Source organism: Hipposideros armiger, unplaced genomic scaffold (genome assembly GCF_001890085.2).
Source record: "Hipposideros armiger isolate ML-2016 unplaced genomic scaffold, ASM189008v1 scaffold_30, whole genome shotgun sequence".
NCBI lineage: Eukaryota > Metazoa > Chordata > Mammalia > Chiroptera > Hipposideridae > Hipposideros > Hipposideros armiger.
Genome location: NW_017731380.1, coordinates 2,498,475 through 2,512,067, shown reverse-complemented (window position 1 = coordinate 2,512,067; position 13,593 = coordinate 2,498,475). Strand labels below are relative to the sequence as shown.

The 13,593-nt window shown below is 36.2% G+C and overlaps 1 long non-coding RNA gene across 4 annotated transcripts in view; it reads right to left on the bottom strand.

The window, feature by feature from the left end:
• The window catches only part of LOC109379862 (uncharacterized), a 58,661-nt gene that overhangs the window by 44,406 nt on the left and 662 nt on the right, over positions 1 to 13,593 (bottom strand). For 3 of the 4 annotated variants that reach the window (XR_002123294.1, XR_002123293.1, XR_002123291.1), the window contains exon 2: positions 11,712 to 11,895. This is a non-coding gene — a long non-coding RNA (uncharacterized LOC109379862). Of the gene's footprint in view, positions 1 to 7,997; positions 8,261 to 11,711; positions 11,896 to 13,593 lie in introns of those variants that run through there. The other variant, XR_002123292.1, reaches the window with a different exon arrangement.

The following is a 13,593-nucleotide window of genomic DNA, read 5'->3' as shown; positions in this document are numbered from 1 at the left end:
CAGTCTATCTGAAGTGTACCTGGCGTATAAGACGACCCCCCACTTGGAGGCATATTTTTCAGGGCCAAAAAATCGTCTTATACGCCGGCAAATACTGTATTTGTCTGTTATTTTGCCAATACCACAGTTCTGATTCCTGTAGCTTCATAGTAAGTCTTTAAGTTTGGTAGCATCAATCCTCCAACTTTGTTCTTCTCTTTCAATATTGTGTTGACTATTCTGAGTTTTTTGCCTCTCTGTATAAACTTTTGAATCTGTTTGTTGATATCCATAAAATAACTTGCTAGGATATTGATTGGGATAGCACTGAATCTATAGATCAAGTTGGGAAGAACTGACATCTTGACAATATTGAGTGTTCCAACATGAGCATGAAATCTTTCTCCATTTATTTAGGTTTTTTTTAATTCATTTTATCAGTTTTATAATTTTCCTCATATATTAATACATTTTATACATATTCTGTTAAAGTTATACCCAAGTATTTCATTTTGAAAGTTAATGTAAATTTTATTGAATTTTTAACTTCAAATTCCGCTTGTTCATTATTGGTATATAGGAAAGCAATTGACCTTAGTATATTAATCTTGTATCCTGTAACATTATAATTGCTTATTAATTCCAGGTTGGTTTTTGTTGATTCTTTCAGATTTTCTACATAGACAATCATATCATCTGTAAATAAACACAGTTTTGTTTTCTTTTCCAATCTATATACCTTTTATTTTCAAATTTCAGTTTTATATGGGTATGACATACAAAACTTTAAGATATTTAAAGTGTACATCAAGGTGACTTTATATATATATATATATACATATACATATATATATATATATATATATATATATATATATATATACACACATATACATTGTGAACCACACTGTATACCATTTTATTGTTTTATTGCATTAGCAAGGAGTTCCAAACAATGTTGAAAATAACTGGTGAGGGCCGGCCAAGTGGTGCGTTGGCTAGGAGTTGGCGTGGGATGCCAGCTCTGAGCAGCAGGGTCCTGATTCGGATCCCACATATGAGGGCCAGTGACGCTGTGCCCTCTACAGCTATGATGGTGAACAACAGCTCGACCTGGAGCTGGGTTGCTGTGAGCCACCAGTGACGGCATAGGCTGCAGTGGGGCTGGCCAGCAGTAGGCATGTGCTTTCGTGAGCTGCCATGAGCCACCGTCCAAGAGCGACTGCCTCACCCGGGAAGAGCGCAATAATACCAACATAGGCCAGTGAAGCGACGTCCTCCATAACTACACTGAAGGACAAAAGGACAGTCTGTTCCCCTTCCCCGATTCCCCAGTGCTGTTCCCCTCCCCCAATTCCCCAATAAAATCTTTAAAAAAAGAAAATAACTGGTGAGCGAAGACATGCTTGCTTTGTACCGGATTTTAAATCTTTGAGTTTCTCACTATTATGATGTTAGCTGTAGGTTTTTTCTAGTCTTTATCAGGTTGAAATGTTCCCCTCTATTCCTAGTTGGCTGAGAGTTTTTATCATGAATGTGTGTTGGATTCTGTCAAATGTTTCTTCTGCATTTATTGACATGATGTGATTTTTCTTTTGTAGTCTGTTGATGTAATGGATTGCATTAATTTTTTAAAATTTTGAAACATGCTTACATACCTGAGATAAATCCCATTTGGTTATGATATATAATTATTTTTATACCTTTGTGGGTTTGACTTGCTAGTATTTTGTTGAAGAGTTTTGCATCTATGTTCACAAGAGACATTGGTTTCTAGTTTTATTTTCTTATAATGTCTTTATCTTGGTTTGATATTAGCGTAATGCTGGCCTCATAGAACAAGTTAAGAAGTATTCCCTTTGCTTCTATCCCCTGAAAGAGATGGCAGAAAATTGTTATAATTTCTTTCCTAAATGTTTTGTAGAATTCACCAGTGAACCCACGTGGGCCTAGTGCTTTCTGTTTTGAAGTATATAAGTTATTGATTCAATTTAATAAAGGCTTATTCATATCACCTATTTTTTGGTCCGTGTTTTGACAGATAGTGTTTATAAAGAAATTGGCCCATTTAATCTAGGTTATCAAATTTGTGGGCATAAAGTTCTTCATAAAACAATTTTATTATCCTTTTGATTTCCATGGAATATGTAGTGATATCCTCTTTCATTTCTGATATTAATAATTTGTGTGCTCTTTTTTCTTACTTAGCCTGGCTAGAGATGTAACAATTTTATTGATCTTTTTAAAGAACCAGCTCTTGGTTTTATTGATTTTTTTGGTTTTAATTTCATTGATTTCTATCCTAATTTATATTATTTGTTTCCTTCTGCTTACTTTGGATTTGATTTGTTCTTTTTTTCTAGTTTCCTAAGGTAGAAACATTGATTTTAGATCTTTCTTATTTTCTAACACAAGCATTCAATGCTATAAATTTCCCTCTAAGTACAGCTCTTGGGGTATCCCATACATTTTGATAAGCTGTGTTTTCATTTCATTAAGTTCAAAATACATCTAAATTTCTTTTGAGATGTCTTCTTTGACCCATATGTTATTTAGAAGTGTGTTGTTTAATTACCATATATTTGGGGATTTTCCAGCTATCTTTCTCTGATTCCTACTTTAATTTCATTATGATCCAAGAGCAGACATTGTATGATGTCTATTCTTTTAAATTTGGTAAGGTGCATTTTATGTCCCAGAATGTGAACACAACATACTAGGTAAATGAAACTGCTATAAATAGGCCTATACTAATGTAGTGGTGAGGTGTGTTGGTGGCAAAGCATTCTGTAGTCGTATGATTAGGTCTCAGTCTTTCAGTGAGCCAATGCCTCTAATCTGTGAACTTCACAAGAGTTTCTCAGTTTTTCTCAACCCTCTTAAGTGGAGCAGGATGGCTAGAGTTGGCCAGAGTTAAGTATTTCTCTTTCCTAGGCTCTGGTAATACCTCAGCAGGTTAGGCTTTGGTTAACTAGTTCCCCTAAGGGCAAGGTTTCTTACGAAGAACAGAGTGCTCTGATGTATTTCAAAATGGCTCTTTTTCCTCTCCCCCCACAAAAGTCCAATGGGATTTTTCTTTGATATTTACTGTGAAAATTTAGTCGAGCTCCTGTAGGTGAATCTCACAATATTGTGTGGTCCCTCTATAAGTGGGTCTCCCTGGAGTTTTTAACTTTCAGAGTTGTCTACTCTGAGTTTCCAACAGTTCATCAATTATAGCTCAGGTTTTCCTATCTAGGCACTCTTTCATGTGGTGGTTTCAGCTCCTGAGTCTCTACTTCTGTATGCTTACAGAATACAGCAACTCCCTGTATTCGCCTGTCTCCAATCTTTGGGGTAGTAATTTGCCTTGTAATCTCTCCTGTCTTATAGATCCAAGAGTTGTTGACTTTTCCATCTGTTCAGCTTTTTACGTGTTGGTAGGATGAAGTGTGGACAGCCAAGTTCTTTACATATGAAACCAGAACTTGGATTTTTAACAGGAATATATGGTCTTATTCTTAAGGACTGAAGATTTCTATCATTTGTTTTCTCATAAATAAAGGTAATTTACTCATTCATCTGTTTGAATTGATAGGATGCCACATTCAAAATATTTTCTAAAACTTCAGGAAAAATGTGAAATGTTTTCTTACTACTACTTTAAAAATTACAACATAATATTTAATAGTTGTATCTGTATCTAATGAACTTTACATTTTATTCTTCTTAAAAGCATTCTTCTTTTTTCATCTACCTTATATTAATAATTTTAGTTCATTTCTTTTCTACTATTCATTATTTTCCTACATAATATCAATTAGAAAGACGTATTGCGAAAAATGTCAGTGCCACTTTTGCTGTGAACAAAGAATCCACATGTGGTTCTGCTAGCAAGAAAACAATTTTTCTAAGTAGGGCATAAAAACTTCTATTCGATGTGTAAGAGTTGCTTTACTCTCATTTTTGTTGATTCAGAAACAAAGTGTTGTAGTATAGTTTTTCCTATACATTTTTCTTTCAATATAGAGGATAAATGCTGATAGTTTCTATGTGGCTATCTTCCAAGCATCGGTAAGACTAAATATTAAGAGTTTCTATTTCTGGACATTATCAAGAAGAATTATTAAAATTTAACTTTAAACTATTTACCCAAACTTTTCAGATACAAATTTTCATCTACCCAATTAACTTTTTAATGCTACAATTTGATTCATGTATTATTAATAAGGCTTATTAATATACTGATATAGTATTTTAAAAAATAATTGTATTGTAGAAGTACTCCAGCAATTCGTAGGACTATACCTAGTGGCAAAATTGATGTACCAGGAAACATTTGGTTTTCAACTCAAGGAAGTAAAGTCTAACACAAAACAATTATATCAATATATTTATAAAACTGTTAAAAGACATAAGAGGGAATCACATATTCATTAAAATTATATTTCATATGTTCATTCACATTCTAGGACCCTAACATGTAAACACACTCAAAACTTTCAATTCAAGTTACTATTTGAGATAAAGTCCATAAGATTAAAAAATACCTTAATAAATGGACTTGAAAACAATGAAATAATCAATTTCCTGAGAAAAGCCTTCCCACAAATTTAGGCAAAATTAACTATATGAAAATAGACAAAAAATACTGAATATTGTCTAAAAACTAAATTAAAATATAATTTTTTACATGCAGAGTTCTTAACTTTGAAGAGATCAATATTGAAACCACTACAAAATCAACAACCACTACCACGTTTATGTGCTGCGCTTTAACACTAAGAATTACAAACATTAAATGTAAGTGATATAGTTAAAGCATGCCACCATTCTCACAGTATTTATCATGACATAACAGAGAAAAATGTAGGATTTATTTTACATTGTCAATGGTACAAATGGCCAACTTGCTGTCAAGAGTGGCTAAGGCTCCATGGTGAAAACCATAGACTGGACCCTTGGATAACAAGTAGGGTTATTTAAGAAACTAAGTAGCATGTATGTGTATAGTGTTTTTTCAATTATTATGATATACAAAGTATTGATAAGGTGGTTTTAAACAACTGAAGTATATTCAGTGGCTGTAGTAAACTTCTGAGAATGGGAAAAAAAGAATAGTGGAAAAAACAAATTAAGCTAAGTCCAAGGCAGGATAGAGTTGTCAGAAAAGTCATTATGCATTTTTGCTATGAAAAACATAGAAAAATACGTCATGACTTTTTCGATAACCCAATAGTATAATATGAAGAGTATAATGCAAAGCAAGTAAAATGTATTGGTAATTCTGGAGGAAATAGTTACCATTTCTTTCTCTTTTTTTAACCCTTCAACAGCTATTTTTAAATTAAAAAAAATTTTTTTTATCAGTTTCACATGTACAAAGTAATGTAATAGTTAGACATTTAAATGTCTCATAAAGTGATAACCCAACCCCCAAGTTACTACCCCTCTGACATCTTATATAGCTGTTATAATACCATTAACTATCTTTCCTATGTTGTACTCCACATCCTGTGACTATACATACCTAAATATTTAGTTATAGTTGACAATTCAATATTATTGTACTCCAGCTTCAGGTGTACAGCGCACTGGATACAGTCTATAATGTGATCCCCCTGATAAGTTCAGTGCCCGTCTGGCACCTACATGATCTTTACAACATTGTTGATTATATTCTCCATACTGTATTAACTACCAATTTGTTATTTCTTAATACCTTCACCTTTTTCAACCTGCTCCTAACCCCATTCCCATCTATCATCCTGATAGATCTAGTACCTATCTGGCATACCTAGTTATTACAATATTATTGACTGCATTCCTTATGCTATACCCTACATCCCCATGACTACTGTGTAATAATCAATTTGTACTTCTTAATCCCTTCCCCTTTCATCCATCCTTAACCCCCCTCCCATCTTAAAGAAGTCCCTCTAAGATTCCTTGTAATACTGGTTTGGTGGTAATGAACTCCTTCAGCTTTTTCTTGTCTGGGAAGCTCCTTACCTGTCATTCAATTCTAAATGATAGCTTTGCTGGATAGAGTAATCTTGGTTGTATGTCACTGCTTTTCATCACTTGGAATATTTCCTGCCACTCCCTTCTTGCCTGCAAAGTTTCTGTTGAGAAATTAGCCGCCAGTCTTATGGGGCCTCCTTTGTAGGTATCTAACTACTTTTCTCTTGCAGATTCTCTTTAACCTTTGGCAATTTAATTATGATGTGTCTTGGTGTGGGCCTCTATGGGTTTATCTTGCTTGGGACATTCTGTCCTTCCTGAGCTTATATGTCTATTTCCTTCACCAGTTTAAGGAAATTTTCTGTCATTATTTCTTCAAATAGGTTTTCAATTCCTTTGTTCTCTCTTCTCCTTCTGATACCCCTATAATGCAAATGTTGGTATGCTTTGTATTGTCCTGGAGGCCTCTTAAACGCTCAATTTTTGCGTTTTTTTTTTTTTTTTCCTGTTCTGGTTGGGTGTTTTCTGCTACCTTATCTTCTACATTGCTAGTTGGAGCCTCTGCTTCATCTACTCTACTGTTGATTCCCTGTAATATAGTCATTTCCATTATTGTATCCTTTATTTCTGACTGGTTCTTTTTCATGGTTTCCATCTCCATTTTTATGCTTCCTATCTCCCTGATGAAGTTCTTCCTGAGCATTCTTATAACCAGGGTTTGTAACTCTGTGTCTCATAGATTGCTTCTCTCCATTTTGCTTATTCTTTTTCTGGAACTTCGTTCTGTTCTTTTATTTGGGACATGTTTCTTTGTCTCCCCATTTGGGCTGCCTCCCTGTGTTTGTTTCTATGTATTAGGTAGGGCTGCTATGTCTTCTTGTTTTAGTAGAGTGGCCTTATATGTAGTAGGTGTGCTATAGGGTTCAGTGGCACAGTCTTCTGATCACCTGAGCCATGCACTCCAGGCGTGTCCCTTGTGTGGGTTGTGTGTGCCCTCCTTTTGTAGTTGAGCCTTGGTTGATAATTGCACTTCAATGGGAGGGACTGACCCTGGGGCTTACTCCTTGTGAGGACTGGCTTGACTATAGTGGAAGAGTTGTTGTGCAGGGGCTGATCCTATGGAACAGGATCTGCCTCAGGAGGACTCTGGTGCCTGCCCAATCTGCTCCTTGGGTGTGTCATACTTGGAAGCGGCTGGGTAATGCTCCAGCTCGTTTTGTAGCTGACCACTGGGGGCGCCAGCCCCAGAACCACCTTGGACGGGATCCACTGTAGGACAAGTTCAGCCCCAGCCCGTGCCCCACCTGGGGCCACCCCGCAGGAGCCACAAAGAAATCTGCAGATGGCTGCTGCCTGTACTGTGCTTGGAGGTGCCTTGAGAGGCCAAGACATCAACCATGGCCAGCTGCTGCTAATGCCCCGCTTAGGGTTGCTCAGTCAGAGGTACCGGACACACTCAAGCCAGGTGCTGCTTGTCTGTGTCCCAGACCTTTGAAAGACCCTAGGAAAGTACGCAGATTGAGCCAAGGCAGGTGGTCTGCATGAAAAAGCCACTGGAAGCGGCATGGGTGTGCTTGAAAGTTGGGTGGGGTTGCATGTTGAATCACCAGGGCATGGTGAACAAATGGTGGAGACTCAGATATGGTGGCCTCCATGTCCACAGACAGGGAAGGAGGAGGGCTCAGGAAAGAAACAATGCCTCCATCAGCTCCTCCATCCAGGAGAAAGCTGCCTCTCCAGCCCCCGACCCAAGCCAGACAACTCAGTCTACCCCCGCCCTGTATATCCATGCCACCTCTCCAGCCGCTTCCCTAGTGCTGGAGCTCAGGGCGAGTGATTCTGTTGGTAGGTAAGTCTGGGCACAGTCTCTTTAAGCGGAGCGCCTGGGAATGCAGCCACACTCAGTCTCACTCAAGTCACAATTTCCACTGGTGTTTTTGTTTGTTTGTTTGTTTTTTAAGCTGAGCCATCCTGCCACCTGTTGGCAGCTCAGCTCGGGCCCATGTGGGAATCGAACCAGCGACCCTGTTGCTCAGAGCTTGCACTCTTGAGCGAGCTCTTGACCAACTGAGCCACTCAGCCAGCTCTCCGCTGGTTTTCACAACCAGAAATTATAGGGACTTTTCTCCCCGACAATGGAACCCTGGGCAAGGGTGGGGATGGGACCTCTGGCTCCTCTGGTGTGTGAAGACTTCCACAGTCGAAATAGCCTTCCCAATCTTTAATGATCAGACATGGGTGTGCGTTCAGCCATTCCGTGTCTCTGCACTTCCTACTAGTCTGGAGATGGCTTCTTCTGCAGATGAAAGGCTTCAGCTCAGCGTGATTTTAAGTGATTCTTGATAATGGTTGTTTTGTAGATTAGTTGTAATTTTGATGTGGTTGTGAGAGAAGGTAAGCACAGCGTTAACCTACTGTGCTATTTTGGGTCTCTCAACCTAGTTACCAGTTCTTATAATTGAATAGGTAGGTGACAAATGCAGAACAGTGTTAATACAAGAATAAGATTCAAAAGGGATCTAAACAATACTTAGTTTTTTGTATAGCTTATAGTTCTGAATAGTTTAATTTTTCAAAATAAAAAATGCAGAAATAAACCCAGTATAAATTTGGAAATTCAATGTATGGCAAAGGTAGCCTTTCTAATCACAAAGAACCAATTATTTAAGAAATGTTATTGGCACAACTAGCTGCACTGAGAAGATAATTAATTAGAACTTATTATTTTATTCCATATGCAAAAATTAATTTGAGTTTAATTAAACAATCTAGAAAATCCAGGATACTGCATGATACAGGGATAGGTAAGACCCTTTAAGCTAAGCCGGAAACCCAAAAGTTGTAAAAGAAATCATAGGCACATTTTACTATATGAATGTATCTATGTCAAAGTTGACAGGCAGATAATAGAGTGGAAAAACACTGTGACTACAGGACAGATAGGTAGTATCTATTACAAGTTGAAAAGAAAGGATACTCAAGCAGTATAAACAGGAATTTAAAGAAGAGGTACTTTTGATTGAAAAAAATATGATGAATATGCACGTTGAAATCTGATGCTGTTTTATAAAGTAAATGGTAAAAGAAACTATATATAAGTATCTGTGTGTATGTTTATTTGTGAGTGATACAACTATCCTTTTAAGATTGTGACCATACAGAAAAAAATGCAGGATACTCACTAATTTTGCAAGAATGTTGTAGAGTAGTAAATAGAGGCAGGAGAGTCAAATTAAAAAGGAAAAGAGAAAACATAAAAATAAAGGGGGATACAGCAGAAGAGAAAAAAAACAAATAAAAGGACTATACTAAAATAGCTAGTATGTATGATGTAATCACGTATATACATAGTTATGAAATTGTACACAGATGTGGACATGAAAAAAATTTAAGATAAAACTGGGATTGCAATCAAATTTGCCTCGGGAAATGCCCAAAGAATTTATATCAGTATTGGATCCTCTTCTGCTTGAAGTCTCATAAAATGTAGTTTGAAGTGGCCATGGAGGCTAACATAGTCCCCGACTATTATCACTCTGAAGTTGTGAGTGTGTGTGTTTAGTTTGACCATATTAAAGGAAAAGGGGTCAGTTCAATCTGTCTGGTTTTACAGTTTACTCCGGTGGTTAGCACACTTTTTGTAAATAACCACACAGTAAATATTTTTGGCTTTCTGGGGCATATTGTTTATGTCACGACTACTCAACTCTGCCGTTGTAGAGTGAAAGCAATCACAGACTGTGACGGTTTAGTTTATGTGTTAACATGGTGAGGCTCGAGTCAAGTTATTTAATCGAACACTAATTTAGGCACTGTAGTGAAGATATTTTGTAAATTTGGTTAACATCAACAATGTTTTTGCTTTAAGTAAAGGAGATTACCCTTGATAATATGATGGGCCTTCTCCAATCAGCCTTAAAAACAAAACAAAAAAACCCCAGCTCTTCTGGAGAAGAAATTTGGCCTGAAGATTGCAGCATCAACTCCTGTCTGGCTTGCTACAAATTTCAAGCTTGACAGCCTCCACAATTGTGTGAGCCAATTCTCTAGATAGCTACATAAGATAAATTAGGTAGATTAGATGACTGATTGATTGATAGATAGATATAGATATTGCATACTATTGGTTCTGTTTCCCTGGAGAACCCTGACAAATACATAGATGACATAGAAACTAATGGTAATGGCTGTGTTCCAATAAAACTATTTACAATAGCAGGTAGTGGGCCTGATTTGGCTTGTGTGCTATAGTTTTCCAACCCCTAGTATTGTCAATAATAAAAGATAGTTGCTGTTATTAAAAGCAGTGTAAAAGGTGCTTCATATACATATGGATTCCAAGTACCCCATAAATTGGGAATTGTCCCTGACCAGGCCAGATATTCTGGAGCGGCTAGCTATATGAGCAGGAATGATCTTCCTAGAACCGGTGAACTCTAGACCATAAGCTTACGTGTAAGAAAATTTCTCAGAGAGGGTTTCATATGATATTCTCTTTACTTGTTTTTATATTGTTTTATCTATTAGCTTTGGGGATGAAAGTTATTGCTGATAATCCAGCAGAAGTCAACCAACAGAATATCTTGAATATTCATTTATTAAATATGGCACCTTTTAATTAAACTTGATAAGGGGAAAATTAAAATTTACAAAATCACTGAATCAGGAGTTTAGTGACTCTTTACATCAAAGATTTATAGCAAAGGACCTTTAAGTAATGTATTCCTTAGAAGAAAGAGTCCTTAATCTATAGACTATTGTTAAATAATAAATACTATATATTTAACATTACCTATAACTAAATAGTGGATCCTCAAGTTGGTTAATGCCACAAGGTTCCCTTCTCCAGGGATGAATAAAACTCCCATTTGAGAAGAAACTGGCATCCTTTGTTTTCAACTCAGGGACCTCCCTATTAGCACTCTCCTCTCATTTCAGGTAATACCTCCTGTTCCTAAAAAGTTTAAGAAATAACCTACATTAAATAATGATTTGATTTACAAAAAGCAAATATAACCACACTTTTTTAAGATCACACCATTTGTGCAAAGTAAAGAATAGCTATAAAATTGCCCTTGTCATCAAGAAGTTTCTTAGAAGGTTAGGATGAGGGAGGATAAAAAGCGGGAAAAACAGGAACTTTGAAATTCAATATCGTAAAGAAAACTCTAAGCTATCAGGTAGTTAAAGAAATAAATACTTAATATAAGAGTAAAGGGCTGTTATGACCATGACCAAATAACAAATTTATAAAGTAAAAATGGAAAAACATTAATAATAGTAGTAAAACCTTAAAGAAGCCAATTCAAAAATGTAAACTAATGTGAGTGGTATGAGAAAGTGGTGAACAAAGATTTAGATACAGAAAGGTTTGTCAGAGTTGGTCATAAAGACAAAAAGTTCAACAGAGGAAGGTCAAACGGGGGAACTCTGTGTGAAAAAAGGCAACCATAGAGTCTTAATTGGTCAGAATAGCTCTGATTTTAATTATTTTGACTGTCAAGTCATTTTGTTCTGATTCTTAGTTCAGAAAATATAGTCACTATTGTACCTATTCGTATCCAGAATTCCTATAAAATTGTCTTTAACATAGAAAAATTGCAATTATTTGTTGATAACAAAATTACCTGGAAACTCAAATCAGAGAAAGTACAGTAAAATAAATAAGTAAATAAATAACCATTCTTAACAAATATACACTTACCAGTGGTCTTTACCTATTTACTAGTATTAATAAGAAACTAGAGTCTGGAAGGTCTGTTTAGCTTAGGAAATCAGTGCCAACTCACCTTTGCTGGTAACATCAGTGCTGGGTGGGGCTTCCATAATCTGCCAAAATCTGAACCATCCTTGCCAGGTTTGAGGGTTCTGTAGAGAAGGTGCTGCTACCAGGTCTGACTGCCATAGCTCAGGAAAAGGGTGCTGTCATTCCTCTTAGTGTAGAATATACTTGAGAAGATGTATAAGGGACCTCTGTAATATTAAGTCCCAGAAAGACAGCATCAGTGGTAGTTTAGACATGGAATGTAACAGCTAACCATTATGGAATGTTTACTATATTCCAGGAACTAATGCATTATCTCATTTGATCCTTTCAACAAACGAATGGGGGTATAGGTATTGTTATTAACCCCATTTTACAGGAAATTTAGGCTTAGCAGGGTTAAGGATTGCTCAAGACAACAAAGGTAGTAAGAGGCAGAGCTGGGGTTTTAACTCATGCAATCTGGTGCTTCAGGGTGCATACCAGCATATACTCATAACCACAGTGCTACAGGTATTCTCAAGCAGGCTCGATAAAAGTCAGCTTTCTAGAAAGGGCAAATTAATTTCCTCAAAAGTAATCTGTGTTTGCCTTATCCTATACCAGATGCTTAATCTTCAACTTACATCCTAAAAAGTTAAACCGGTATTTATGTGCCAACTGTAAATGATAATATAATAAAGTAATCAAACTTTAAATCTTTAACAATTATAATATTTTACTATTTAAAATCATGGACAGTCTTTGGTACTTTTACACAATGGAGTATTATTCAGCTATAAAGAAGAAGGAAATAGTACCCTTTGCAACAATATGGATGGAACTAGAGAACATTATGCTAAGTGAAATAAGTCAGTCAGAGAAAGACAAATATCATATGATCTCACTTATACGTGGATTCTAAGGAACTGAATGGATGGGAGAAGTGGATGGAGATAGTCTCAGAGACACAGAGGAAGAACTGAGGGTTGTTAGTTGGGAGGGGGTGGGGATGAAGAGAAGGGGAAGGGATGAGACAATACAAATTGGTAATTGTAATATGGCCTCAGGGATAGAAAAAGACAGTCCGAGGAATATAATCTATAATGTTGTAAGTATTTCTTAGGGGGCCAGATGGACCCATGCCCTTTTGGGGAGTCCACTTCATAGTCGATGTAGAGGCCTGACCACCGCATTGTATTTCCGAAACTGATGTTAATACTGTATGCCAACTATAATTATATATATACATATAGTCTTGGGACATGGAGTAGAGAGCGGGAACGGATTCAATGGAATTGTAATAGATAAGCATGATATCGGGGGTGAGAGGGCAATAGATGGGGGGAGGGGGGTTGTTACCTGGTGAGGGTGAAAAAGGGTAACTATTGTATTGTTCTGTACACCTGAAACTAACAATAAAAAAAAGAAAAAAAAATTAAATTACTTAAACTTAAATACATTCTATTAAAAATAAAGATAATTAAATACTCAAAAATAAATAAATAAATAAATAAAATCATGGACAGTCTGTTAGCCTTGAAGAAAGACAGTGAAATGGGGATGATCGCAATAGTGTATTTCCCTAAGATGAAATGACAAAAAAATACTTATAAACCTCACACTTCATTTATTGGGACTATTTAAATCCAATGAATTGCTTACAACAACCTAACAAAACAGGTCACTTTACAAATCAAGTGCTGTCAGTATGCCTACAAGTTCCAATAACTTACATCTACTGGTAAAGAGCTTTTATGTTTGACACATTCTCCAAAATCCATATATTGTAATATCATCTAAATCTACACATTATCTAAGCTCATATAAATTGTGGCTTTCCTGTAACTCACTCCCTTTTATGTATTAGCATTCATTTACATTTTAGTTTACCACATTTAATTTTCTGAAACTTTCATCTAATTTCA